Genomic DNA, 22509 nt, shown 5'->3' with positions numbered 1-22509 from the left:
CAAATGATAAACAGCCTCACCTGTGGTAAGGCTTAAAAAAATTGAATAAACTCGTAAATGTTCCTCTCCACGGAAATCTTTAGTAAAAGGCGAAAGATTTTTTCGTTTTGAAGAGAAACCAGAGTAAGTTAGAATATGGCTCTCTGGGGGTTAGAGGCACCAGATCAAAGACCCTATCATTGCGAGGGTGAGGACCTGAGAGGTATTTGCAGCCTCTAAAAAAGAGGGCAAGAACTAGGCCGGCGAGGGAAACAGGATCAAACTTCAGAGTCTCTGCTCAAAGCACAGAAAAGCAAAAAGGTGGGCAGTTCCAAGTGTCTGCCTGGGAATATGCAAATTCTTTTTGTACACACCTCAGCTCATTAGGAGGTGTCGGGGCTGCTGGGCAAGGGGAACGGGAAGCGTGAATCAGGCTTTCACTGAAGTGGCACTGTAGGACTTTCGTCCCCAACGATTTTACGCTTTCCCCACCATCCCTCCAATCGATAGGCTGTGAGCCACCACTGTTCTATGCAAATAGCCATGCACTTTAAGTCCCTTTTTCACACGTACTTTCATTAAAGCTGAATATATAAGTATAGATCTGTCTAGGCTGGAGGCACTTGAAACAAGACTAACGAGCCCCTTCAAGTGTACCTGAGAGGAATCTGACTCAGGATTGGCCACCTTCTAAGGGCACCTCTAACGGGCACAAATATCGTGCAAGCCCTATGAAAAGCGCAGCGTGAGTCTTGGTGCCACCTTTTAAAAGGAGAGTGACGTCTGGCCTCTGGCAGCAGGAATGTTGAGAAAAGAGAAAATATACTGCCTGCTATCGTGCAGTTTCAAGATAGTCAAGGAAAAGCAATCTCATGCACTGCCCAAGCTCTTTCCCATGATGCACCTCTCCTACACTCTGTCTATGCAAATGAGCAAGCAGAGAGATCAGGAATAAAACACCAAGCTCATGTTCCCTTATAACAGTAGCAGACAACTCCTAAATATTCCCCAACTTCTAATGCTTTTCTTTTAAACAAATGATAAACAGCCTCACCTGTGGTAAGGCTTAAAAAAATTGAATAAACTCGTAAATGTTCCTCTCCACGGAAATCTTTAGTAAAAGGCGAAAGATTTTTTCGTTTTGAAGAGAAACCAGAGTAAGTTAGAATATGGCTCTCTGGGGGTTAGAGGCACCAGATCAAAGACCCTATCATTGCGAGGGTGAGGACCTGAGAGGTATTTGCAGCCTCTAAAAAAGAGGGCAAGAACTAGGCCGGCGAGGGAAACAGGATCAAACTTCAGAGTCTCTGCTCAAAGCACAGAAAAGCAAAAAGGTGGGCAGTTCCAAGTGTCTGCCTGGGAATATGCAAATTCTTTTTGTACACACCTCAGCTCATTAGGAGGTGTCGGGGCTGCTGGGCAAGGGGAACGGGAAGCGTGAATCAGGCTTTCACTGAAGTGGCACTGTAGGACTTTCGTCCCCAACGATTTTACGCTTTCCCCACCATCCCTCCAATCGATAGGCTGTGAGCCACCACTGTTCTATGCAAATAGCCATGCACTTTAAGTCCCTTTTTCACACGTATTTTCATTAAAGCTGAATATATAAGTATAGATCTGTCTAGGCTGGAGGCACTTGAAACAAGACTAACGAGCCCCTTCAAGTGTACCTGAGAGGAATCTGACTCAGGATTGGCCACCTTCTAAGGGCACCTCTAACGGGCACAAATATCGTGCAAGCCCTATGAAAAGCGCAGCATGAGTCTTGGTGCCACCTTTTAAAAGGAGAGTGACGTCTGGCCTCTGGCAGCAGGAATGTTGAGAAAAGAGAAAATATACTGCCTGCTATCGTGCAGTTTCAAGATAGTCAAGGAAAAGCAATCTCATGCACTGCCCAAGCTCTGTCCCATGATGCACCTCTCCTACACTCTGTCTATGCAAATGAGCAAGCAGAGAGATCAGGAATAAAACACCAAGCTCATGTTCCCTTATAACAGTAGCAGACAACTCCTAAATGTTCCCCAACTTCTAATGCTTTTCTTTTAAACAAATGATAAACAGCCTCACCTGTGGTAAGGCTTAAAAAAATTGAATAAACTCGTAAATGTTCCTCTCCACGGAAATCTTTAGTAAAAGGCGAAAGATTTTTTCGTTTTGAAGAGAAACCAGAGTAAGTTAGAATATGGCTCTCTGGGGGTTAGAGGCACCAGATCAAAGACCCTATCATTGCGAGGGTGAGGACCTGAGAGGTATTTGCAGCCTCTAAAAAAGAGGGCAAGAACTAGGCCGGCGAGGGAAACAGGATCAAACTTCAGAGTCTCTGCTCAAAGCACAGAAAAGCAAAAAGGTGGGCAGTTCCAAGTGTCTGCCTGGGAATATGCAAATTCTTTTTGTACACACCTCAGCTCATTAGGAGGTGTCGGGGCTGCTGGGCAAGGGGAACGGGAAGCGTGAATCAGGCTTTCACTGAAGTGGCACTGTAGGACTTTCGTCCCCAACGATTTTACGCTTTCCCCACCATCCCTCCAATCGATAGGCTGTGAGCCACCACTGTTCTATGCAAATAGCCATGCACTTTAAGTCCCTTTTTCACACGTATTTTCATTAAAGCTGAATATATAAGTATAGATCTGTCTAGGCTGGAGGCACTTGAAACAAGACTAACGAGCCCCTTCAAGTGTACCTGAGAGGAATCTGACTCAGGATTGGCCACCTTCTAAGGGCACCTCTAACGGGCACAAATATCGTGCAAGCCCTATGAAAAGCGCAGCATGAGTCTTGGTGCCACCTTTTAAAAGGAGAGTGACGTCTGGCCTCTGGCAGCAGGAATGTTGAGAAAAGAGAAAATATACTGCCTGCTATCGTGCAGTTTCAAGATAGTCAAGGAAAAGCAATCTCATGCACTGCCCAAGCTCTGTCCCATGATGCACCTCTCCTACACTCTGTCTATGCAAATGAGCAAGCAGAGAGATCAGGAATAAAACACCAAGCTCATGTTCCCTTATAACAGTAGCAGACAACTCCTAAATGTTCCCCAACTTCTAATGCTTTTCTTTTAAACAAATGATAAACAGCCTCACCTGTGGTAAGGCTTAAAAAAATTGAATAAACTCGTAAATGTTCCTCTCCACAGAAATCTTTAGTAAAAGGCGAAAGATTTTTTCGTTTTGAAGAGAAACCAGAGTAAGTTAGAATATGGCTCTCTGGGGGTTAGAGGCACCAGATCAAAGACCCTATCATTGCGAGGGTGAGGACCTGAGAGGTATTTGCAGCCTCTAAAAAAGAGGGCAAGAACTAGGCCGGTGAGGGAAACAGGATCAAACTTCAGAGTCTCTGCTCAAAGCACAGAAAAGCAAAAAGGTGGGCAGTTCCAAGTGTCTGCCTGGGAATATGCAAATTCTTTTTGTACACACCTCAGCTCATTAGGAGGTGTCGGGGCTGCTGGGCAAGGGGAACGGGAAGCGTGAATCAGGCTTTCACTGAAGTGGCACTGTAGGACTTTCGTCCCCAACGATTTTACGCTTTCCCCACCATCCCTCCAATCGATAGGCTGTGAGCCACCACTGTTCTATGCAAATAGCCATGCACTTTAAGTCCCTTTTTCACACGTATTTTCATTAAAGCTGAATATATAAGTATAGATCTGTCTAGGCTGGAGGCACTTGAAACAAGACTAACGAGCCCCTTCAAGTGTACCTGAGAGGAATCTGACTCAGGATTGGCCACCTTCTAAGGGCACCTCTAACGGGCACAAATATCGTGCAAGCCCTATGAAAAGCGCAGCATGAGTCTTGGTGCCACCTTTTAAAAGGAGAGTGACGTCTGGCCTCTGGCAGCAGGAATGTTGAGAAAAGAGAAAATATACTGCCTGCTATCGTGCAGTTTCAAGATAGTCAAGGAAAAGCAATCTCATGCACTGCCCAAGCTCTGTCCCATGATGCACCTCTCCTACACTCTGTCTATGCAAATGAGCAAGCAGAGAGATCAGGAATAAAACACCAAGCTCATGTTCCCTTATAACAGTAGCAGACAACTCCTAAATGTTCCCCAACTTCTAATGCTTTTCTTTTAAACAAATGATAAACAGCCTCACCTGTGGTAAGGCTTAAAAAAATTGAATAAACTCGTAAATGTTCCTCTCCACGGAAATCTTTAGTAAAAGGCGAAAGATTTTTTCGTTTTGAAGAGAAACCAGAGTAAGTTAGAATATGGCTCTCTGGGGGTTAGAGGCACCAGATCAAAGACCCTATCATTGCGAGGGTGAGGACCTGAGAGGTATTTGCAGCCTCTAAAAAAGAGGGCAAGAACTAGGCCGGCGAGGGAAACAGGATCAAACTTCAGAGTCTCTGCTCAAAGCACAGAAAAGCAAAAAGGTGGGCAGTTCCAAGTGTCTGCCTGGGAATATGCAAATTCTTTTTGTACACACCTCAGCTCATTAGGAGGTGTCGGGGCTGCTGGGCAAGGGGAACGGGAAGCGTGAATCAGGCTTTCACTGAAGTGGCACTGTAGGACTTTCGTCCCCAACGATTTTACGCTTTCCCCACCATCCCTCCAATCGATAGGCTGTGAGCCACCACTGTTCTATGCAAATAGCCATGCACTTTAAGTCCCTTTTTCACACGTATTTTCATTAAAGCTGAATATATAAGTATAGATCTGTCTAGGCTGGAGGCACTTGAAACAAGACTAACGAGCCCCTTCAAGTGTACCTGAGAGGAATCTGACTCAGGATTGGCCACCTTCTAAGGGCACCTCTAACGGGCACAAATATCGTGCAAGCCCTATGAAAAGCGCAGCGTGAGTCTTGGTGCCACCTTTTAAAAGGAGAGTGACGTCTGGCCTCTGGCAGCAGGAATGTTGAGAAAAGAGAAAATATACTGCCTGCTATCGTGCAGTTTCAAGATAGTCAAGGAAAAGCAATCTCATGCACTGCCCAAGCTCTTTCCCATGATGCACCTCTCCTACACTCTGTCTATGCAAATGAGCAAGCAGAGAGATCAGGAATAAAACACCAAGCTCATGTTCCCTTATAACAGTAGCAGACAACTCCTAAATATTCCCCAACTTCTAATGCTTTTCTTTTAAACAAATGATAAACAGCCTCACCTGTGGTAAGGCTTAAAAAAATTGAATAAACTCGTAAATGTTCCTCTCCACGGAAATCTTTAGTAAAAGGCGAAAGATTTTTTCGTTTTGAAGAGAAACCAGAGTAAGTTAGAATATGGCTCTCTGGGGGTTAGAGGCACCAGATCAAAGACCCTATCATTGCGAGGGTGAGGACCTGAGAGGTATTTGCAGCCTCTAAAAAAGAGGGCAAGAACTAGGCCGGTGAGGGAAACAGGATCAAACTTCAGAGTCTCTGCTCAAAGCACAGAAAAGCAAAAAGGTGGGCAGTTCCAAGTGTCTGCCTGGGAATATGCAAATTCTTTTTGTACACACCTCAGCTCATTAGGAGGTGTCGGGGCTGCTGGGCAAGGGGAACGGGAAGCGTGAATCAGGCTTTCACTGAAGTGGCACTGTAGGACTTTCGTCCCCAACGATTTTACGCTTTCCCCACCATCCCTCCAATCGATAGGCTGTGAGCCACCACTGTTCTATGCAAATAGCCATGCACTTTAAGTCCCTTTTTCACACGTATTTTCATTAAAGCTGAATATATAAGTATAGATCTGTCTAGGCTGGAGGCACTTGAAACAAGACTAACGAGCCCCTTCAAGTGTACCTGAGAGGAATCTGACTCAGGATTGGCCACCTTCTAAGGGCACCTCTAACGGGCACAAATATCGTGCAAGCCCTATGAAAAGCGCAGCATGAGTCTTGGTGCCACCTTTTAAAAGGAGAGTGACGTCTGGCCTCTGGCAGCAGGAATGTTGAGAAAAGAGAAAATATACTGCCTGCTATCGTGCAGTTTCAAGATAGTCAAGGAAAAGCAATCTCATGCACTGCCCAAGCTCTGTCCCATGATGCACCTCTCCTACACTCTGTCTATGCAAATGAGCAAGCAGAGAGATCAGGAATAAAACACCAAGCTCATGTTCCCTTATAACAGTAGCAGACAACTCCTAAATGTTCCCCAACTTCTAATGCTTTTCTTTTAAACAAATGATAAACAGCCTCACCTGTGGTAAGGCTTAAAAAAATTGAATAAACTCGTAAATGTTCCTCTCCACGGAAATCTTTAGTAAAAGGCGAAAGATTTTTTCGTTTTGAAGAGAAACCAGAGTAAGTTAGAATATGGCTCTCTGGGGGTTAGAGGCACCAGATCAAAGACCCTATCATTGCGAGGGTGAGGACCTGAGAGGTATTTGCAGCCTCTAAAAAAGAGGGCAAGAACTAGGCCGGCGAGGGAAACAGGATCAAACTTCAGAGTCTCTGCTCAAAGCACAGAAAAGCAAAAAGGTGGGCAGTTCCAAGTGTCTGCCTGGGAATATGCAAATTCTTTTTGTACACACCTCAGCTCATTAGGAGGTGTCGGGGCTGCTGGGCAAGGGGAACGGGAAGCGTGAATCAGGCTTTCACTGAAGTGGCACTGTAGGACTTTCGTCCCCAACGATTTTACGCTTTCCCCACCATCCCTCCAATCGATAGGCTGTGAGCCACCACTGTTCTATGCAAATAGCCATGCACTTTAAGTCCCTTTTTCACACGTATTTTCATTAAAGCTGAATATATAAGTATAGATCTGTCTAGGCTGGAGGCACTTGAAACAAGACTAACGAGCCCCTTCAAGTGTACCTGAGAGGAATCTGACTCAGGATTGGCCACCTTCTAAGGGCACCTCTAACGGGCACAAATATCGTGCAAGCCCTATGAAAAGCGCAGCATGAGTCTTGGTGCCACCTTTTAAAAGGAGAGTGACGTCTGGCCTCTGGCAGCAGGAATGTTGAGAAAAGAGAAAATATACTGCCTGCTATCGTGCAGTTTCAAGATAGTCAAGGAAAAGCAATCTCATGCACTGCCCAAGCTCTGTCCCATGATGCACCTCTCCTACACTCTGTCTATGCAAATGAGCAAGCAGAGAGATCAGGAATAAAACACCAAGCTCATGTTCCCTTATAACAGTAGCAGACAACTCCTAAATGTTCCCCAACTTCTAATGCTTTTCTTTTAAACAAATGATAAACAGCCTCACCTGTGGTAAGGCTTAAAAAAATTGAATAAACTCGTAAATGTTCCTCTCCACAGAAATCTTTAGTAAAAGGCGAAAGATTTTTTCGTTTTGAAGAGAAACCAGAGTAAGTTAGAATATGGCTCTCTGGGGGTTAGAGGCACCAGATCAAAGACCCTATCATTGCGAGGGTGAGGACCTGAGAGGTATTTGCAGCCTCTAAAAAAGAGGGCAAGAACTAGGCCGGTGAGGGAAACAGGATCAAACTTCAGAGTCTCTGCTCAAAGCACAGAAAAGCAAAAAGGTGGGCAGTTCCAAGTGTCTGCCTGGGAATATGCAAATTCTTTTTGTACACACCTCAGCTCATTAGGAGGTGTCGGGGCTGCTGGGCAAGGGGAACGGGAAGCGTGAATCAGGCTTTCACTGAAGTGGCACTGTAGGACTTTCGTCCCCAACGATTTTACGCTTTCCCCACCATCCCTCCAATCGATAGGCTGTGAGCCACCACTGTTCTATGCAAATAGCCATGCACTTTAAGTCCCTTTTTCACACGTATTTTCATTAAAGCTGAATATATAAGTATAGATCTGTCTAGGCTGGAGGCACTTGAAACAAGACTAACGAGCCCCTTCAAGTGTACCTGAGAGGAATCTGACTCAGGATTGGCCACCTTCTAAGGGCACCTCTAACGGGCACAAATATCGTGCAAGCCCTATGAAAAGCGCAGCATGAGTCTTGGTGCCACCTTTTAAAAGGAGAGTGACGTCTGGCCTCTGGCAGCAGGAATGTTGAGAAAAGAGAAAATATACTGCCTGCTATCGTGCAGTTTCAAGATAGTCAAGGAAAAGCAATCTCATGCACTGCCCAAGCTCTGTCCCATGATGCACCTCTCCTACACTCTGTCTATGCAAATGAGCAAGCAGAGAGATCAGGAATAAAACACCAAGCTCATGTTCCCTTATAACAGTAGCAGACAACTCCTAAATGTTCCCCAACTTCTAATGCTTTTCTTTTAAACAAATGATAAACAGCCTCACCTGTGGTAAGGCTTAAAAAAATTGAATAAACTCGTAAATGTTCCTCTCCACGGAAATCTTTAGTAAAAGGCGAAAGATTTTTTCGTTTTGAAGAGAAACCAGAGTAAGTTAGAATATGGCTCTCTGGGGGTTAGAGGCACCAGATCAAAGACCCTATCATTGCGAGGGTGAGGACCTGAGAGGTATTTGCAGCCTCTAAAAAAGAGGGCAAGAACTAGGCCGGCGAGGGAAACAGGATCAAACTTCAGAGTCTCTGCTCAAAGCACAGAAAAGCAAAAAGGTGGGCAGTTCCAAGTGTCTGCCTGGGAATATGCAAATTCTTTTTGTACACACCTCAGCTCATTAGGAGGTGTCGGGGCTGCTGGGCAAGGGGAACGGGAAGCGTGAATCAGGCTTTCACTGAAGTGGCACTGTAGGACTTTCGTCCCCAACGATTTTACGCTTTCCCCACCATCCCTCCAATCGATAGGCTGTGAGCCACCACTGTTCTATGCAAATAGCCATGCACTTTAAGTCCCTTTTTCACACGTATTTTCATTAAAGCTGAATATATAAGTATAGATCTGTCTAGGCTGGAGGCACTTGAAACAAGACTAACGAGCCCCTTCAAGTGTACCTGAGAGGAATCTGACTCAGGATTGGCCACCTTCTAAGGGCACCTCTAACGGGCACAAATATCGTGCAAGCCCTATGAAAAGCGCAGCATGAGTCTTGGTGCCACCTTTTAAAAGGAGAGTGACGTCTGGCCTCTGGCAGCAGGAATGTTGAGAAAAGAGAAAATATACTGCCTGCTATCGTGCAGTTTCAAGATAGTCAAGGAAAAGCAATCTCATGCACTGCCCAAGCTCTGTCCCATGATGCACCTCTCCTACACTCTGTCTATGCAAATGAGCAAGCAGAGAGATCAGGAATAAAACACCAAGCTCATGTTCCCTTATAACAGTAGCAGACAACTCCTAAATGTTCCCCAACTTCTAATGCTTTTCTTTTAAACAAATGATAAACAGCCTCACCTGTGGTAAGGCTTAAAAAAATTGAATAAACTCGTAAATGTTCCTCTCCACAGAAATCTTTAGTAAAAGGCGAAAGATTTTTTCGTTTTGAAGAGAAACCAGAGTAAGTTAGAATATGGCTCTCTGGGGGTTAGAGGCACCAGATCAAAGACCCTATCATTGCGAGGGTGAGGACCTGAGAGGTATTTGCAGCCTCTAAAAAAGAGGGCAAGAACTAGGCCGGTGAGGGAAACAGGATCAAACTTCAGAGTCTCTGCTCAAAGCACAGAAAAGCAAAAAGGTGGGCAGTTCCAAGTGTCTGCCTGGGAATATGCAAATTCTTTTTGTACACACCTCAGCTCATTAGGAGGTGTCGGGGCTGCTGGGCAAGGGGAACGGGAAGCGTGAATCAGGCTTTCACTGAAGTGGCACTGTAGGACTTTCGTCCCCAACGATTTTACGCTTTCCCCACCATCCCTCCAATCGATAGGCTGTGAGCCACCACTGTTCTATGCAAATAGCCATGCACTTTAAGTCCCTTTTTCACACGTATTTTCATTAAAGCTGAATATATAAGTATAGATCTGTCTAGGCTGGAGGCACTTGAAACAAGACTAACGAGCCCCTTCAAGTGTACCTGAGAGGAATCTGACTCAGGATTGGCCACCTTCTAAGGGCACCTCTAACGGGCACAAATATCGTGCAAGCCCTATGAAAAGCGCAGCATGAGTCTTGGTGCCACCTTTTAAAAGGAGAGTGACGTCTGGCCTCTGGCAGCAGGAATGTTGAGAAAAGAGAAAATATACTGCCTGCTATCGTGCAGTTTCAAGATAGTCAAGGAAAAGCAATCTCATGCACTGCCCAAGCTCTGTCCCATGATGCACCTCTCCTACACTCTGTCTATGCAAATGAGCAAGCAGAGAGATCAGGAATAAAACACCAAGCTCATGTTCCCTTATAACAGTAGCAGACAACTCCTAAATGTTCCCCAACTTCTAATGCTTTTCTTTTAAACAAATGATAAACAGCCTCACCTGTGGTAAGGCTTAAAAAAATTGAATAAACTCGTAAATGTTCCTCTCCACGGAAATCTTTAGTAAAAGGCGAAAGATTTTTTCGTTTTGAAGAGAAACCAGAGTAAGTTAGAATATGGCTCTCTGGGGGTTAGAGGCACCAGATCAAAGACCCTATCATTGCGAGGGTGAGGACCTGAGAGGTATTTGCAGCCTCTAAAAAAGAGGGCAAGAACTAGGCCGGCGAGGGAAACAGGATCAAACTTCAGAGTCTCTGCTCAAAGCACAGAAAAGCAAAAAGGTGGGCAGTTCCAAGTGTCTGCCTGGGAATATGCAAATTCTTTTTGTACACACCTCAGCTCATTAGGAGGTGTCGGGGCTGCTGGGCAAGGGGAACGGGAAGCGTGAATCAGGCTTTCACTGAAGTGGCACTGTAGGACTTTCGTCCCCAACGATTTTACGCTTTCCCCACCATCCCTCCAATCGATAGGCTGTGAGCCACCACTGTTCTATGCAAATAGCCATGCACTTTAAGTCCCTTTTTCACACGTATTTTCATTAAAGCTGAATATATAAGTATAGATCTGTCTAGGCTGGAGGCACTTGAAACAAGACTAACGAGCCCCTTCAAGTGTACCTGAGAGGAATCTGACTCAGGATTGGCCACCTTCTAAGGGCACCTCTAACGGGCACAAATATCGTGCAAGCCCTATGAAAAGCGCAGCGTGAGTCTTGGTGCCACCTTTTAAAAGGAGAGTGACGTCTGGCCTCTGGCAGCAGGAATGTTGAGAAAAGAGAAAATATACTGCCTGCTATCGTGCAGTTTCAAGATAGTCAAGGAAAAGCAATCTCATGCACTGCCCAAGCTCTTTCCCATGATGCACCTCTCCTACACTCTGTCTATGCAAATGAGCAAGCAGAGAGATCAGGAATAAAACACCAAGCTCATGTTCCCTTATAACAGTAGCAGACAACTCCTAAATATTCCCCAACTTCTAATGCTTTTCTTTTAAACAAATGATAAACAGCCTCACCTGTGGTAAGGCTTAAAAAAATTGAATAAACTCGTAAATGTTCCTCTCCACGGAAATCTTTAGTAAAAGGCGAAAGATTTTTTCGTTTTGAAGAGAAACCAGAGTAAGTTAGAATATGGCTCTCTGGGGGTTAGAGGCACCAGATCAAAGACCCTATCATTGCGAGGGTGAGGACCTGAGAGGTATTTGCAGCCTCTAAAAAAGAGGGCAAGAACTAGGCCGGCGAGGGAAACAGGATCAAACTTCAGAGTCTCTGCTCAAAGCACAGAAAAGCAAAAAGGTGGGCAGTTCCAAGTGTCTGCCTGGGAATATGCAAATTCTTTTTGTACACACCTCAGCTCATTAGGAGGTGTCGGGGCTGCTGGGCAAGGGGAACGGGAAGCGTGAATCAGGCTTTCACTGAAGTGGCACTGTAGGACTTTCGTCCCCAACGATTTTACGCTTTCCCCACCATCCCTCCAATCGATAGGCTGTGAGCCACCACTGTTCTATGCAAATAGCCATGCACTTTAAGTCCCTTTTTCACACGTATTTTCATTAAAGCTGAATATATAAGTATAGATCTGTCTAGGCTGGAGGCACTTGAAACAAGACTAACGAGCCCCTTCAAGTGTACCTGAGAGGAATCTGACTCAGGATTGGCCACCTTCTAAGGGCACCTCTAACGGGCACAAATATCGTGCAAGCCCTATGAAAAGCGCAGCATGAGTCTTGGTGCCACCTTTTAAAAGGAGAGTGACGTCTGGCCTCTGGCAGCAGGAATGTTGAGAAAAGAGAAAATATACTGCCTGCTATCGTGCAGTTTCAAGATAGTCAAGGAAAAGCAATCTCATGCACTGCCCAAGCTCTGTCCCATGATGCACCTCTCCTACACTCTGTCTATGCAAATGAGCAAGCAGAGAGATCAGGAATAAAACACCAAGCTCATGTTCCCTTATAACAGTAGCAGACAACTCCTAAATGTTCCCCAACTTCTAATGCTTTTCTTTTAAACAAATGATAAACAGCCTCACCTGTGGTAAGGCTTAAAAAAATTGAATAAACTCGTAAATGTTCCTCTCCACGGAAATCTTTAGTAAAAGGCGAAAGATTTTTTCGTTTTGAAGAGAAACCAGAGTAAGTTAGAATATGGCTCTCTGGGGGTTAGAGGCACCAGATCAAAGACCCTATCATTGCGAGGGTGAGGACCTGAGAGGTATTTGCAGCCTCTAAAAAAGAGGGCAAGAACTAGGCCGGCGAGGGAAACAGGATCAAACTTCAGAGTCTCTGCTCAAAGCACAGAAAAGCAAAAAGGTGGGCAGTTCCAAGTGTCTGCCTGGGAATATGCAAATTCTTTTTGTACACACCTCAGCTCATTAGGAGGTGTCGGGGCTGCTGGGCAAGGGGAACGGGAAGCGTGAATCAGGCTTTCACTGAAGTGGCACTGTAGGACTTTCGTCCCCAACGATTTTACGCTTTCCCCACCATCCCTCCAATCGATAGGCTGTGAGCCACCACTGTTCTATGCAAATAGCCATGCACTTTAAGTCCCTTTTTCACACGTATTTTCATTAAAGCTGAATATATAAGTATAGATCTGTCTAGGCTGGAGGCACTTGAAACAAGACTAACGAGCCCCTTCAAGTGTACCTGAGAGGAATCTGACTCAGGATTGGCCACCTTCTAAGGGCACCTCTAACGGGCACAAATATCGTGCAAGCCCTATGAAAAGCGCAGCATGAGTCTTGGTGCCACCTTTTAAAAGGAGAGTGACGTCTGGCCTCTGGCAGCAGGAATGTTGAGAAAAGAGAAAATATACTGCCTGCTATCGTGCAGTTTCAAGATAGTCAAGGAAAAGCAATCTCATGCACTGCCCAAGCTCTGTCCCATGATGCACCTCTCCTACACTCTGTCTATGCAAATGAGCAAGCAGAGAGATCAGGAATAAAACACCAAGCTCATGTTCCCTTATAACAGTAGCAGACAACTCCTAAATGTTCCCCAACTTCTAATGCTTTTCTTTTAAACAAATGATAAACAGCCTCACCTGTGGTAAGGCTTAAAAAAATTGAATAAACTCGTAAATGTTCCTCTCCACAGAAATCTTTAGTAAAAGGCGAAAGATTTTTTCGTTTTGAAGAGAAACCAGAGTAAGTTAGAATATGGCTCTCTGGGGGTTAGAGGCACCAGATCAAAGACCCTATCATTGCGAGGGTGAGGACCTGAGAGGTATTTGCAGCCTCTAAAAAAGAGGGCAAGAACTAGGCCGGTGAGGGAAACAGGATCAAACTTCAGAGTCTCTGCTCAAAGCACAGAAAAGCAAAAAGGTGGGCAGTTCCAAGTGTCTGCCTGGGAATATGCAAATTCTTTTTGTACACACCTCAGCTCATTAGGAGGTGTCGGGGCTGCTGGGCAAGGGGAACGGGAAGCGTGAATCAGGCTTTCACTGAAGTGGCACTGTAGGACTTTCGTCCCCAACGATTTTACGCTTTCCCCACCATCCCTCCAATCGATAGGCTGTGAGCCACCACTGTTCTATGCAAATAGCCATGCACTTTAAGTCCCTTTTTCACACGTATTTTCATTAAAGCTGAATATATAAGTATAGATCTGTCTAGGCTGGAGGCACTTGAAACAAGACTAACGAGCCCCTTCAAGTGTACCTGAGAGGAATCTGACTCAGGATTGGCCACCTTCTAAGGGCACCTCTAACGGGCACAAATATCGTGCAAGCCCTATGAAAAGCGCAGCATGAGTCTTGGTGCCACCTTTTAAAAGGAGAGTGACGTCTGGCCTCTGGCAGCAGGAATGTTGAGAAAAGAGAAAATATACTGCCTGCTATCGTGCAGTTTCAAGATAGTCAAGGAAAAGCAATCTCATGCACTGCCCAAGCTCTGTCCCATGATGCACCTCTCCTACACTCTGTCTATGCAAATGAGCAAGCAGAGAGATCAGGAATAAAACACCAAGCTCATGTTCCCTTATAACAGTAGCAGACAACTCCTAAATGTTCCCCAACTTCTAATGCTTTTCTTTTAAACAAATGATAAACAGCCTCACCTGTGGTAAGGCTTAAAAAAATTGAATAAACTCGTAAATGTTCCTCTCCACGGAAATCTTTAGTAAAAGGCGAAAGATTTTTTCGTTTTGAAGAGAAACCAGAGTAAGTTAGAATATGGCTCTCTGGGGGTTAGAGGCACCAGATCAAAGACCCTATCATTGCGAGGGTGAGGACCTGAGAGGTATTTGCAGCCTCTAAAAAAGAGGGCAAGAACTAGGCCGGCGAGGGAAACAGGATCAAACTTCAGAGTCTCTGCTCAAAGCACAGAAAAGCAAAAAGGTGGGCAGTTCCAAGTGTCTGCCTGGGAATATGCAAATTCTTTTTGTACACACCTCAGCTCATTAGGAGGTGTCGGGGCTGCTGGGCAAGGGGAACGGGAAGCGTGAATCAGGCTTTCACTGAAGTGGCACTGTAGGACTTTCGTCCCCAACGATTTTACGCTTTCCCCACCATCCCTCCAATCGATAGGCTGTGAGCCACCACTGTTCTATGCAAATAGCCATGCACTTTAAGTCCCTTTTTCACACGTATTTTCATTAAAGCTGAATATATAAGTATAGATCTGTCTAGGCTGGAGGCACTTGAAACAAGACTAACGAGCCCCTTCAAGTGTACCTGAGAGGAATCTGACTCAGGATTGGCCACCTTCTAAGGGCACCTCTAACGGGCACAAATATCGTGCAAGCCCTATGAAAAGCGCAGCGTGAGTCTTGGTGCCACCTTTTAAAAGGAGAGTGACGTCTGGCCTCTGGCAGCAGGAATGTTGAGAAAAGAGAAAATATACTGCCTGCTATCGTGCAGTTTCAAGATAGTCAAGGAAAAGCAATCTCATGCACTGCCCAAGCTCTTTCCCATGATGCACCTCTCCTACACTCTGTCTATGCAAATGAGCAAGCAGAGAGATCAGGAATAAAACACCAAGCTCATGTTCCCTTATAACAGTAGCAGACAACTCCTAAATATTCCCCAACTTCTAATGCTTTTCTTTTAAACAAATGATAAACAGCCTCACCTGTGGTAAGGCTTAAAAAAATTGAATAAACTCGTAAATGTTCCTCTCCACGGAAATCTTTAGTAAAAGGCGAAAGATTTTTTCGTTTTGAAGAGAAACCAGAGTAAGTTAGAATATGGCTCTCTGGGGGTTAGAGGCACCAGATCAAAGACCCTATCATTGCGAGGGTGAGGACCTGAGAGGTATTTGCAGCCTCTAAAAAAGAGGGCAAGAACTAGGCCGGCGAGGGAAACAGGATCAAACTTCAGAGTCTCTGCTCAAAGCACAGAAAAGCAAAAAGGTGGGCAGTTCCAAGTGTCTGCCTGGGAATATGCAAATTCTTTTTGTACACACCTCAGCTCATTAGGAGGTGTCGGGGCTGCTGGGCAAGGGGAACGGGAAGCGTGAATCAGGCTTTCACTGAAGTGGCACTGTAGGACTTTCGTCCCCAACGATTTTACGCTTTCCCCACCATCCCTCCAATCGATAGGCTGTGAGCCACCACTGTTCTATGCAAATAGCCATGCACTTTAAGTCCCTTTTTCACACGTATTTTCATTAAAGCTGAATATATAAGTATAGATCTGTCTAGGCTGGAGGCACATGAAACAAGACAAACGAGCCCCTTCAAGTGTACCTGAGAGGAATCTGACTCAGGATTGGCCACCCTCTAAGGGCACCTCTAACGGGCACAAATAACGGGCAAGCCCTATGAAAAGCGCAGCATGACTCTTGGTGCCACCTTTTAAAAGGAGAGTGACGTCTGGCCTCTGGCAGCAGGAATGTTGAGAAAAGAGAAAATACACTGCCTGCTATCGTGCAGTTTCAAGATAGTCAAGGAAAAGCAATCTCATGCACTGCCCAAGCTCTTTCCCATGATGCACCTCTCCTACACTCTGTCTATGCAAATGAGCAAGCAGAGAGATCAGGAATAAAACACCAAGCTCATGTTCCCTTATAACAGTAGCAGACAACTCCTAAATGTTCCCCAACTTCTAATGCTTTTCTTTTAAACAAATGATAAACAGCCTCACCTGTGGTAAGGCTTAAAAAAATTGAATAAACTCGTAAATGTTCCTCTCCACGGAAATCTTTAGTAAAAGGCGAAAGATTTTTTCGTTTTGAAGAGAAACCAGAGTAAGTTAGAATATGGCTCTCTGGGGGTTAGAGGCACCAGATCAAAGACCCTATCATTGCGAGGGTGAGGACCTGAGAGGTATTTGCAGCCTCTAAAAAAGAGGGCAAGAACTAGGCCGGTGAGGGAAACAGGATCAAACTTCAGAGTCTCTGCTCAAAGCACAGAAAAGCAAAAAGGTGGGCAGTTCCAAGTGTCTGCCTGGGAATATGCAAATTCTTTTTGTACACACCTCAGCTCATTAGGAGGTGTCGGGGCTGCTGGGCAAGGGGAACGGGAAGCGTGAATCAGGCTTTCACTGAAGTGGCACTGTAGGACTTTCGTCCCCAACGATTTTACGCTTTCCCCACCATCCCTCCAATCGATAGGCTGTGAGCCACCACTGTTCTATGCAAATAGCCATGCACTTTAAGTCCCTTTTTCACACGTATTTTCATTAAAGCTGAATATATAAGTATAGATCTGTCTAGGCTGGAGGCACTTGAAACAAGACTAACGAGCCCCTTCAAGTGTACCTGAGAGGAATCTGACTCAGGATTGGCCACCTTCTAAGGGCACCTCTAACGGGCACAAATATCGTGCAAGCCCTATGAAAAGCGCAGCATGAGTCTTGGTGCCACCTTTTAAAAGGAGAGTGACGTCTGGCCTCTGGCAGCAGGAATGTTGAGAAAAGAGAAAATATACTGCCTGCTATCGTGCAGTTTCAAGATAGTCAAGGAAAAGCAATCTCATGCACTGCCCAAGCTCTGTCCCATGATGCACCTCTCCTACACTCTGTCTATGCAAATGAGCAAGCAGAGAGATCAGGAATAAAACACCAAGCTCATGTTCCCTTATAACAGTAGCAGACAACTCCTAAATGTTCCCCAACTTCTAATGCTTTTCTTTTAAACAAATGATAAACAGCCTCACCTGTGGTAAGGCTTAAAAAAATTGAATAAACTCGTAAATGTTCCTCTCCACGGAAATCTTTAGTAAAAGGCGAAAGATTTTTTCGTTTTGAAGAGAAACCAGAGTAAGTTAGAATATGGCTCTCTGGGGGTTAGAGGCACCAGATCAAAGACCCTATCATTGCGAGGGTGAGGACCTGAGAGGTATTTGCAGCCTCTAAAAAAGAGGGCAAGAACTAGGCCGGCGAGGGAAACAGGATCAAACTTCAGAGTCTCTGCTCAAAGCACAGAAAAGCAAAAAGGTGGGCAGTTCCAAGTGTCTGCCTGGGAATATGCAAATTCTTTTTGTACACACCTCAGCTCATTAGGAGGTGTCGGGGCTGCTGGGCAAGGGGAACGGGAAGCGTGAATCAGGCTTTCACTGAAGTGGCACTGTAGGACTTTCGTCCCCAACGATTTTACGCTTTCCCCACCATCCCTCCAATCGATAGGCTGTGAGCCACCACTGTTCTATGCAAATAGCCATGCACTTTAAGTCCCTTTTTCACACGTATTTTCATTAAAGCTGAATATATAAGTATAGATCTGTCTAGGCTGGAGGCACTTGAAACAAGACTAACGAGCCCCTTCAAGTGTACCTGAGAGGAATCTGACTCAGGATTGGCCACCTTCTAAGGGCACCTCTAACGGGCACAAATATCGTGCAAGCCCTATGAAAAGCGCAGCATGAGTCTTGGTGCCACCTTTTAAAAGGAGAGTGACGTCTGGCCTCTGGCAGCAGGAATGTTGAGAAAAGAGAAAATACACTGCCTGCTATCGTGCAGTTTCAAGATAGTCAAGGAAAAGCAATCTCATGCACTGCCCAAGCTCTGTCCCATGATGCACCTCTCCTACACTCTGTCTATGCAAATGAGCAAGCAGAGAGATCAGGAATAAAACACCAAGCTCATGTTCCCTTATAACAGTAGCAGACAACTCCTAAATGTTCCCCAACTTCTAATGCTTTTCTTTTAAACAAATGATAAACAGCCTCACCTGTGGTAAGGCTTAAAAAAATTGAATAAACTCGTAAATGTTCCTCTCCACGGAAATCTTTAGTAAAAGGCGAAAGATTTTTTCGTTTTGAAGAGAAACCAGAGTAAGTTAGAATATGGCTCTCTGGGGGTTAGAGGCACCAGATCAAAGACCCTATCATTGCGAGGGTGAGGACCTGAGAGGTATTTGCAGCCTCTAAAAAAGAGGGCAAGAACTAGGCCGGCGAGGGAAACAGGATCAAACTTCAGAGTCTCTGCTCAAAGCACAGAAAAGCAAAAAGGTGGGCAGTTCCAAGTGTCTGCCTGGGAATATGCAAATTCTTTTTGTACACACCTCAGCTCATTAGGAGGTGTCGGGGCTGCTGGGCAAGGGGAACGGGAAGCGTGAATCAGGCTTTCACTGAAGTGGCACTGTAGGACTTTCGTCCCCAACGATTTTACGCTTTCCCCACCATCCCTCCAATCGATAGGCTGTGAGCCACCACTGTTCTATGCAAATAGCCATGCACTTTAAGTCCCTTTTTCACACGTATTTTCATTAAAGCTGAATATATAAGTATAGATCTGTCTAGGCTGGAGGCACTTGAAACAAGACTAACGAGCCCCTTCAAGTGTACCTGAGAGGAATCTGACTCAGGATTGGCCACCTTCTAAGGGCACCTCTAACGGGCACAAATATCGTGCAAGCCCTATGAAAAGCGCAGCATGAGTCTTGGTGCCACCTTTTAAAAGGAGAGTGACGTCTGGCCTCTGGCAGCAGGAATGTTGAGAAAAGAGAAAATACACTGCCTGCTATCGTGCAGTTTCAAGATAGTCAAGGAAAAGCAATCTCATGCACTGCCCAAGCTCTGTCCCATGATGCACCTCTCCTACACTCTGTCTATGCAAATGAGCAAGCAGAGAGATCAGGAATAAAACACCAAGCTCATGTTCCCTTATAACAGTAGCAGACAACTCCTAAATGTTCCCCAACTTCTAATGCTTTTCTTTTAAACAAATGATAAACAGCCTCACCTGTGGTAAGGCTTAAAAAAATTGAATAAACTCGTAAATGTTCCTCTCCACGGAAATCTTTAGTAAAAGGCGAAAGATTTTTTCGTTTTGAAGAGAAACCAGAGTAAGTTAGAATATGGCTATCTGGGGGTTAGAGGCACCAGATCAAAGACCCTATCATTGCGAGGGTGAGGACCTGAGAGGTATTTGCAGCCTCTAAAAAAGAGGGCAAGAACTAGGCCGGCGAGGGAAACAGGATCAAACTTCAGAGTCTCTGCTCAAAGCACAGAAAAGCAAAAAGGTGGGCAGTTCCAAGTGTCTGCCTGGGAATATGCAAATTCTTTTTGTACACACCTCAGCTCATTAGGAGGTGTCGGGGCTGCTGGGCAAGGGGAACGGGAAGCGTGAATCAGGCTTTCACTGAAGTGGCACTGTAGGACTTTCGTCCCCAACGATTTTACGCTTTCCCCACCATCCCTCCAATCGATAGGCTGTGAGCCACCACTGTTCTATGCAAATAGCCATGCACTTTAAGTCCCTTTTTCACACGTATTTTCATTAAAGCTGAATATATAAGTATAGATCTGTCTAGGCTGGAGGCACTTGAAACAAGACTAACGAGCCCCTTCAAGTGTACCTGAGAGGAATCTGACTCAGGATTGGCCACCTTCTAAGGGCACCTCTAACGGGCACAAATATCGTGCAAGCCCTATGAAAAGCGCAGCATGAGTCTTGGTGCCACCTTTTAAAAGGAGAGTGACGTCTGGCCTCTGGCAGCAGGAATGTTGAGAAAAGAGAAAATATACTGCCTGCTATCGTGCAGTTTCAAGATAGTCAAGGAAAAGCAATCTCATGCACTGCCCAAGCTCTGTCCCATGATGCACCTCTCCTACACTCTGTCTATGCAAATGAGCAAGCAGAGAGATCAGGAATAAAACACCAAGCTCATGTTCCCTTATAACAGTAGCAGACAACTCCTAAATGTTCCCCAACTTCTAATGCTTTTCTTTTAAACAAATGATAAACAGCCTCACCTGTGGTAAGGCTTAAAAAAATTGAATAAACTCGTAAATGTTCCTCTCCACGGAAATCTTTAGTAAAAGGCGAAAGATTTTTTCGTTTTGAAGAGAAACCAGAGTAAGTTAGAATATGGCTCTCTGGGGGTTAGAGGCACCAGATCAAAGACCCTATCATTGCGAGGGTGAGGACCTGAGAGGTATTTGCAGCCTCTAAAAAAGAGGGCAAGAACTAGGCCGGCGAGGGAAACAGGATCAAACTTCAGAGTCTCTGCTCAAAGCACAGAAAAGCAAAAAGGTGGGCAGTTCCAAGTGTCTGCCTGGGAATATGCAAATTCTTTTTGTACACACCTCAGCTCATTAGGAGGTGTCGGGGCTGCTGGGCAAGGGGAACGGGAAGCGTGAATCAGGCTTTCACTGAAGTGGCACTGTAGGACTTTCGTCCCCAACGATTTTACGCTTTCCCCACCATCCCTCCAATCGATAGGCTGTGAGCCACCACTGTTCTATGCAAATAGCCATGCACTTTAAGTCCCTTTTTCACACGTATTTTCATTAAAGCTGAATATATAAGTATAGATCTGTCTAGGCTGGAGGCACTTGAAACAAGACTAACGAGCCCCTTCAAGTGTACCTGAGAGGAATCTGACTCAGGATTGGCCACCTTCTAAGGGCACCTCTAACGGGCACAAATATCGTGCAAGCCCTATGAAAAGCGCAGCATGAGTCTTGGTGCCACCTTTTAAAAGGAGAGTGACGTCTGGCCTCTGGCAGCAGGAATGTTGAGAAAAGAGAAAATATACTGCCTGCTATCGTGCAGTTTCAAGATAGTCAAGGAAAAGCAATCTCATGCACTGCCCAAGCTCTGTCCCATGATGCACCTCTCCTACACTCTGTCTATGCAAATGAGCAAGCAGAGAGATCAGGAATAAAACACCAAGCTCATGTTCCCTTATAACAGTAGCAGACAACTCCTAAATGTTCCCCAACTTCTAATGCTTTTCTTTTAAACAAATGATAAACAGCCTCACCTGTGGTAAGGCTTAAAAAAATTGAATAAACTCGTAAATGTTCCTCTCCACGGAAATCTTTAGTAAAAGGCGAAAGATTTTTTCGTTTTGAAGAGAAACCAGAGTAAGTTAGAATATGGCTCTCTGGGGGTTAGAGGCACCAGATCAAAGACCCTATCATTGCGAGGGTGAGGACCTGAGAGGTATTTGCAGCCTCTAAAAAAGAGGGCAAGAACTAGGCCGGTGAGGGAAACAGGATCAAACTTCAGAGTCTCTGCTCAAAGCACAGAAAAGCAAAAAGGTGGGCAGTTCCAAGTGTCTGCCTGGGAATATGCAAATTCTTTTTGTACACACCTCAGCTCATTAGGAGGTGTCGGGGCTGCTGGGCAAGGGGAACGGGAAGCGTGAATCAGGCTTTCACTGAAGTGGCACTGTAGGACTTTCGTCCCCAACGATTTTACGCTTTCCCCACCATCCCTCCAATCGATAGGCTGTGAGCCACCACTGTTCTATGCAAATAGCCATGCACTTTAAGTCCCTTTTTCACACGTATTTTCATTAAAGCTGAATATATAAGTATAGATCTGTCTAGGCTGGAGGCACATGAAACAAGACAAACGAGCCCCTTCAAGTGTACCTGAGAGGAATCTGACTCAGGATTGGCCACCCTCTAAGGGCACCTCTAACGGGCACAAATAACGGGCAAGCCCTATGAAAAGCGCAGCATGACTCTTGGTGCCACCTTTTAAAAGGAGAGTGACGTCTGGCCTCTGGCAGCAGGAATGTTGAGAAAAGAGAAAATACACTGCCTGCTATCGTGCAGTTTCAAGATAGTCAAGGAAAAGCAATCTCATGCACTGCCCAAGCTCTGTCCCATGATGCACCTCTCCTACACTCTGTCTATGCAAATGAGCAAGCAGAGAGATCAGGAATAAAACACCAAGCTCATGTTCCCTTATAACAGTAGCAGACAACTCCTAAATGTTCCCCAACTTCTAATGCTTTTCTTTTAAACAAATGATAAACAGCCTCACCTGTGGTAAGGCTTAAAAAAATTGAATAAACTCGTAAATGTTCCTCTCCACGGAAATCTTTAGTAAAAGGCGAAAGATTTTTTCGTTTTGAAGAGAAACCAGAGTAAGTTAGAATATGGCTATCTGGGGGTTAGAGGCACCAGATCAAAGACCCTATCATTGCGAGGGTGAGGACCTGAGAGGTATTTGCAGCCTCTAAAAAA

General features: G+C 45.2%; 23 non-coding genes across 23 annotated transcripts; all 23 read right to left on the bottom strand.

Annotated features, from left to right (window-relative positions):
- Positions 1–12: 12 nt before the first annotated feature.
- On the bottom strand, positions 13–127 carry LOC147677315 (U5 spliceosomal RNA). Its single transcript, XR_015303283.1, has one exon. It is a non-coding gene; the product is annotated as a U5 spliceosomal RNA (small nuclear RNA).
- Positions 128–1025: 898 nt separating this feature from the next.
- Positions 1026–1140, bottom strand: LOC147677314 (U5 spliceosomal RNA). Its single transcript, XR_015303282.1, has one exon. It is a non-coding gene; the product is annotated as a U5 spliceosomal RNA (small nuclear RNA).
- Positions 1141–2038: 898 nt separating this feature from the next.
- LOC147677313 (U5 spliceosomal RNA) lies at positions 2039–2153 on the bottom strand. Its single transcript, XR_015303280.1, has one exon. It is a non-coding gene; the product is annotated as a U5 spliceosomal RNA (small nuclear RNA).
- Positions 2154–3051: 898 nt separating this feature from the next.
- LOC147677312 (U5 spliceosomal RNA) lies at positions 3052–3166 on the bottom strand. Its single transcript, XR_015302689.1, has one exon. It is a non-coding gene; the product is annotated as a U5 spliceosomal RNA (small nuclear RNA).
- An 898-nt stretch (positions 3167–4064) lies between these two features.
- LOC147677311 (U5 spliceosomal RNA) lies at positions 4065–4179 on the bottom strand. The gene has a single exon (XR_015303279.1). It is a non-coding gene; the product is annotated as a U5 spliceosomal RNA (small nuclear RNA).
- Positions 4180–5077: 898 nt separating this feature from the next.
- LOC147677310 (U5 spliceosomal RNA) lies at positions 5078–5192 on the bottom strand. Its single transcript, XR_015303278.1, has one exon. It is a non-coding gene; the product is annotated as a U5 spliceosomal RNA (small nuclear RNA).
- Positions 5193–6090: 898 nt separating this feature from the next.
- Positions 6091–6205, bottom strand: LOC147677309 (U5 spliceosomal RNA). The gene has a single exon (XR_015303277.1). It is a non-coding gene; the product is annotated as a U5 spliceosomal RNA (small nuclear RNA).
- Positions 6206–7103: 898 nt separating this feature from the next.
- On the bottom strand, positions 7104–7218 carry LOC147677308 (U5 spliceosomal RNA). The gene has a single exon (XR_015302688.1). It is a non-coding gene; the product is annotated as a U5 spliceosomal RNA (small nuclear RNA).
- An 898-nt stretch (positions 7219–8116) lies between these two features.
- On the bottom strand, positions 8117–8231 carry LOC147677307 (U5 spliceosomal RNA). Its single transcript, XR_015303276.1, has one exon. It is a non-coding gene; the product is annotated as a U5 spliceosomal RNA (small nuclear RNA).
- An 898-nt stretch (positions 8232–9129) lies between these two features.
- LOC147677306 (U5 spliceosomal RNA) lies at positions 9130–9244 on the bottom strand. Its single transcript, XR_015302687.1, has one exon. It is a non-coding gene; the product is annotated as a U5 spliceosomal RNA (small nuclear RNA).
- An 898-nt stretch (positions 9245–10142) lies between these two features.
- LOC147677305 (U5 spliceosomal RNA) lies at positions 10143–10257 on the bottom strand. The gene has a single exon (XR_015303275.1). It is a non-coding gene; the product is annotated as a U5 spliceosomal RNA (small nuclear RNA).
- An 898-nt stretch (positions 10258–11155) lies between these two features.
- On the bottom strand, positions 11156–11270 carry LOC147677304 (U5 spliceosomal RNA). Its single transcript, XR_015303274.1, has one exon. It is a non-coding gene; the product is annotated as a U5 spliceosomal RNA (small nuclear RNA).
- An 898-nt stretch (positions 11271–12168) lies between these two features.
- LOC147677303 (U5 spliceosomal RNA) lies at positions 12169–12283 on the bottom strand. Its single transcript, XR_015303273.1, has one exon. It is a non-coding gene; the product is annotated as a U5 spliceosomal RNA (small nuclear RNA).
- Positions 12284–13181: 898 nt separating this feature from the next.
- LOC147677302 (U5 spliceosomal RNA) lies at positions 13182–13296 on the bottom strand. The gene has a single exon (XR_015302686.1). It is a non-coding gene; the product is annotated as a U5 spliceosomal RNA (small nuclear RNA).
- Positions 13297–14194: 898 nt separating this feature from the next.
- LOC147677301 (U5 spliceosomal RNA) lies at positions 14195–14309 on the bottom strand. The gene has a single exon (XR_015303272.1). It is a non-coding gene; the product is annotated as a U5 spliceosomal RNA (small nuclear RNA).
- An 898-nt stretch (positions 14310–15207) lies between these two features.
- On the bottom strand, positions 15208–15322 carry LOC147677300 (U5 spliceosomal RNA). The gene has a single exon (XR_015303271.1). It is a non-coding gene; the product is annotated as a U5 spliceosomal RNA (small nuclear RNA).
- Positions 15323–16220: 898 nt separating this feature from the next.
- Positions 16221–16335, bottom strand: LOC147677299 (U5 spliceosomal RNA). Its single transcript, XR_015303269.1, has one exon. It is a non-coding gene; the product is annotated as a U5 spliceosomal RNA (small nuclear RNA).
- Positions 16336–17233: 898 nt separating this feature from the next.
- LOC147677298 (U5 spliceosomal RNA) lies at positions 17234–17348 on the bottom strand. The gene has a single exon (XR_015303268.1). It is a non-coding gene; the product is annotated as a U5 spliceosomal RNA (small nuclear RNA).
- Positions 17349–18246: 898 nt separating this feature from the next.
- On the bottom strand, positions 18247–18361 carry LOC147677297 (U5 spliceosomal RNA). The gene has a single exon (XR_015303267.1). It is a non-coding gene; the product is annotated as a U5 spliceosomal RNA (small nuclear RNA).
- An 898-nt stretch (positions 18362–19259) lies between these two features.
- Positions 19260–19374, bottom strand: LOC147677296 (U5 spliceosomal RNA). The gene has a single exon (XR_015303266.1). It is a non-coding gene; the product is annotated as a U5 spliceosomal RNA (small nuclear RNA).
- Positions 19375–20272: 898 nt separating this feature from the next.
- Positions 20273–20387, bottom strand: LOC147677295 (U5 spliceosomal RNA). The gene has a single exon (XR_015303265.1). It is a non-coding gene; the product is annotated as a U5 spliceosomal RNA (small nuclear RNA).
- Positions 20388–21285: 898 nt separating this feature from the next.
- On the bottom strand, positions 21286–21400 carry LOC147677294 (U5 spliceosomal RNA). Its single transcript, XR_015303264.1, has one exon. It is a non-coding gene; the product is annotated as a U5 spliceosomal RNA (small nuclear RNA).
- Positions 21401–22298: 898 nt separating this feature from the next.
- Positions 22299–22413, bottom strand: LOC147677293 (U5 spliceosomal RNA). The gene has a single exon (XR_015303263.1). It is a non-coding gene; the product is annotated as a U5 spliceosomal RNA (small nuclear RNA).
- Between the last annotated feature and the right edge of the window lie 96 nt (positions 22414–22509).

This window comes from Lissotriton vulgaris, chromosome 12 (assembly GCF_964263255.1).
Source record: "Lissotriton vulgaris chromosome 12, aLisVul1.2, whole genome shotgun sequence".
In the NCBI taxonomy this organism is placed as follows: Eukaryota; Metazoa; Chordata; class Amphibia; order Caudata; family Salamandridae; genus Lissotriton; species Lissotriton vulgaris.
This window is presented reverse-complemented; position numbering and strand designations above follow the sequence as displayed.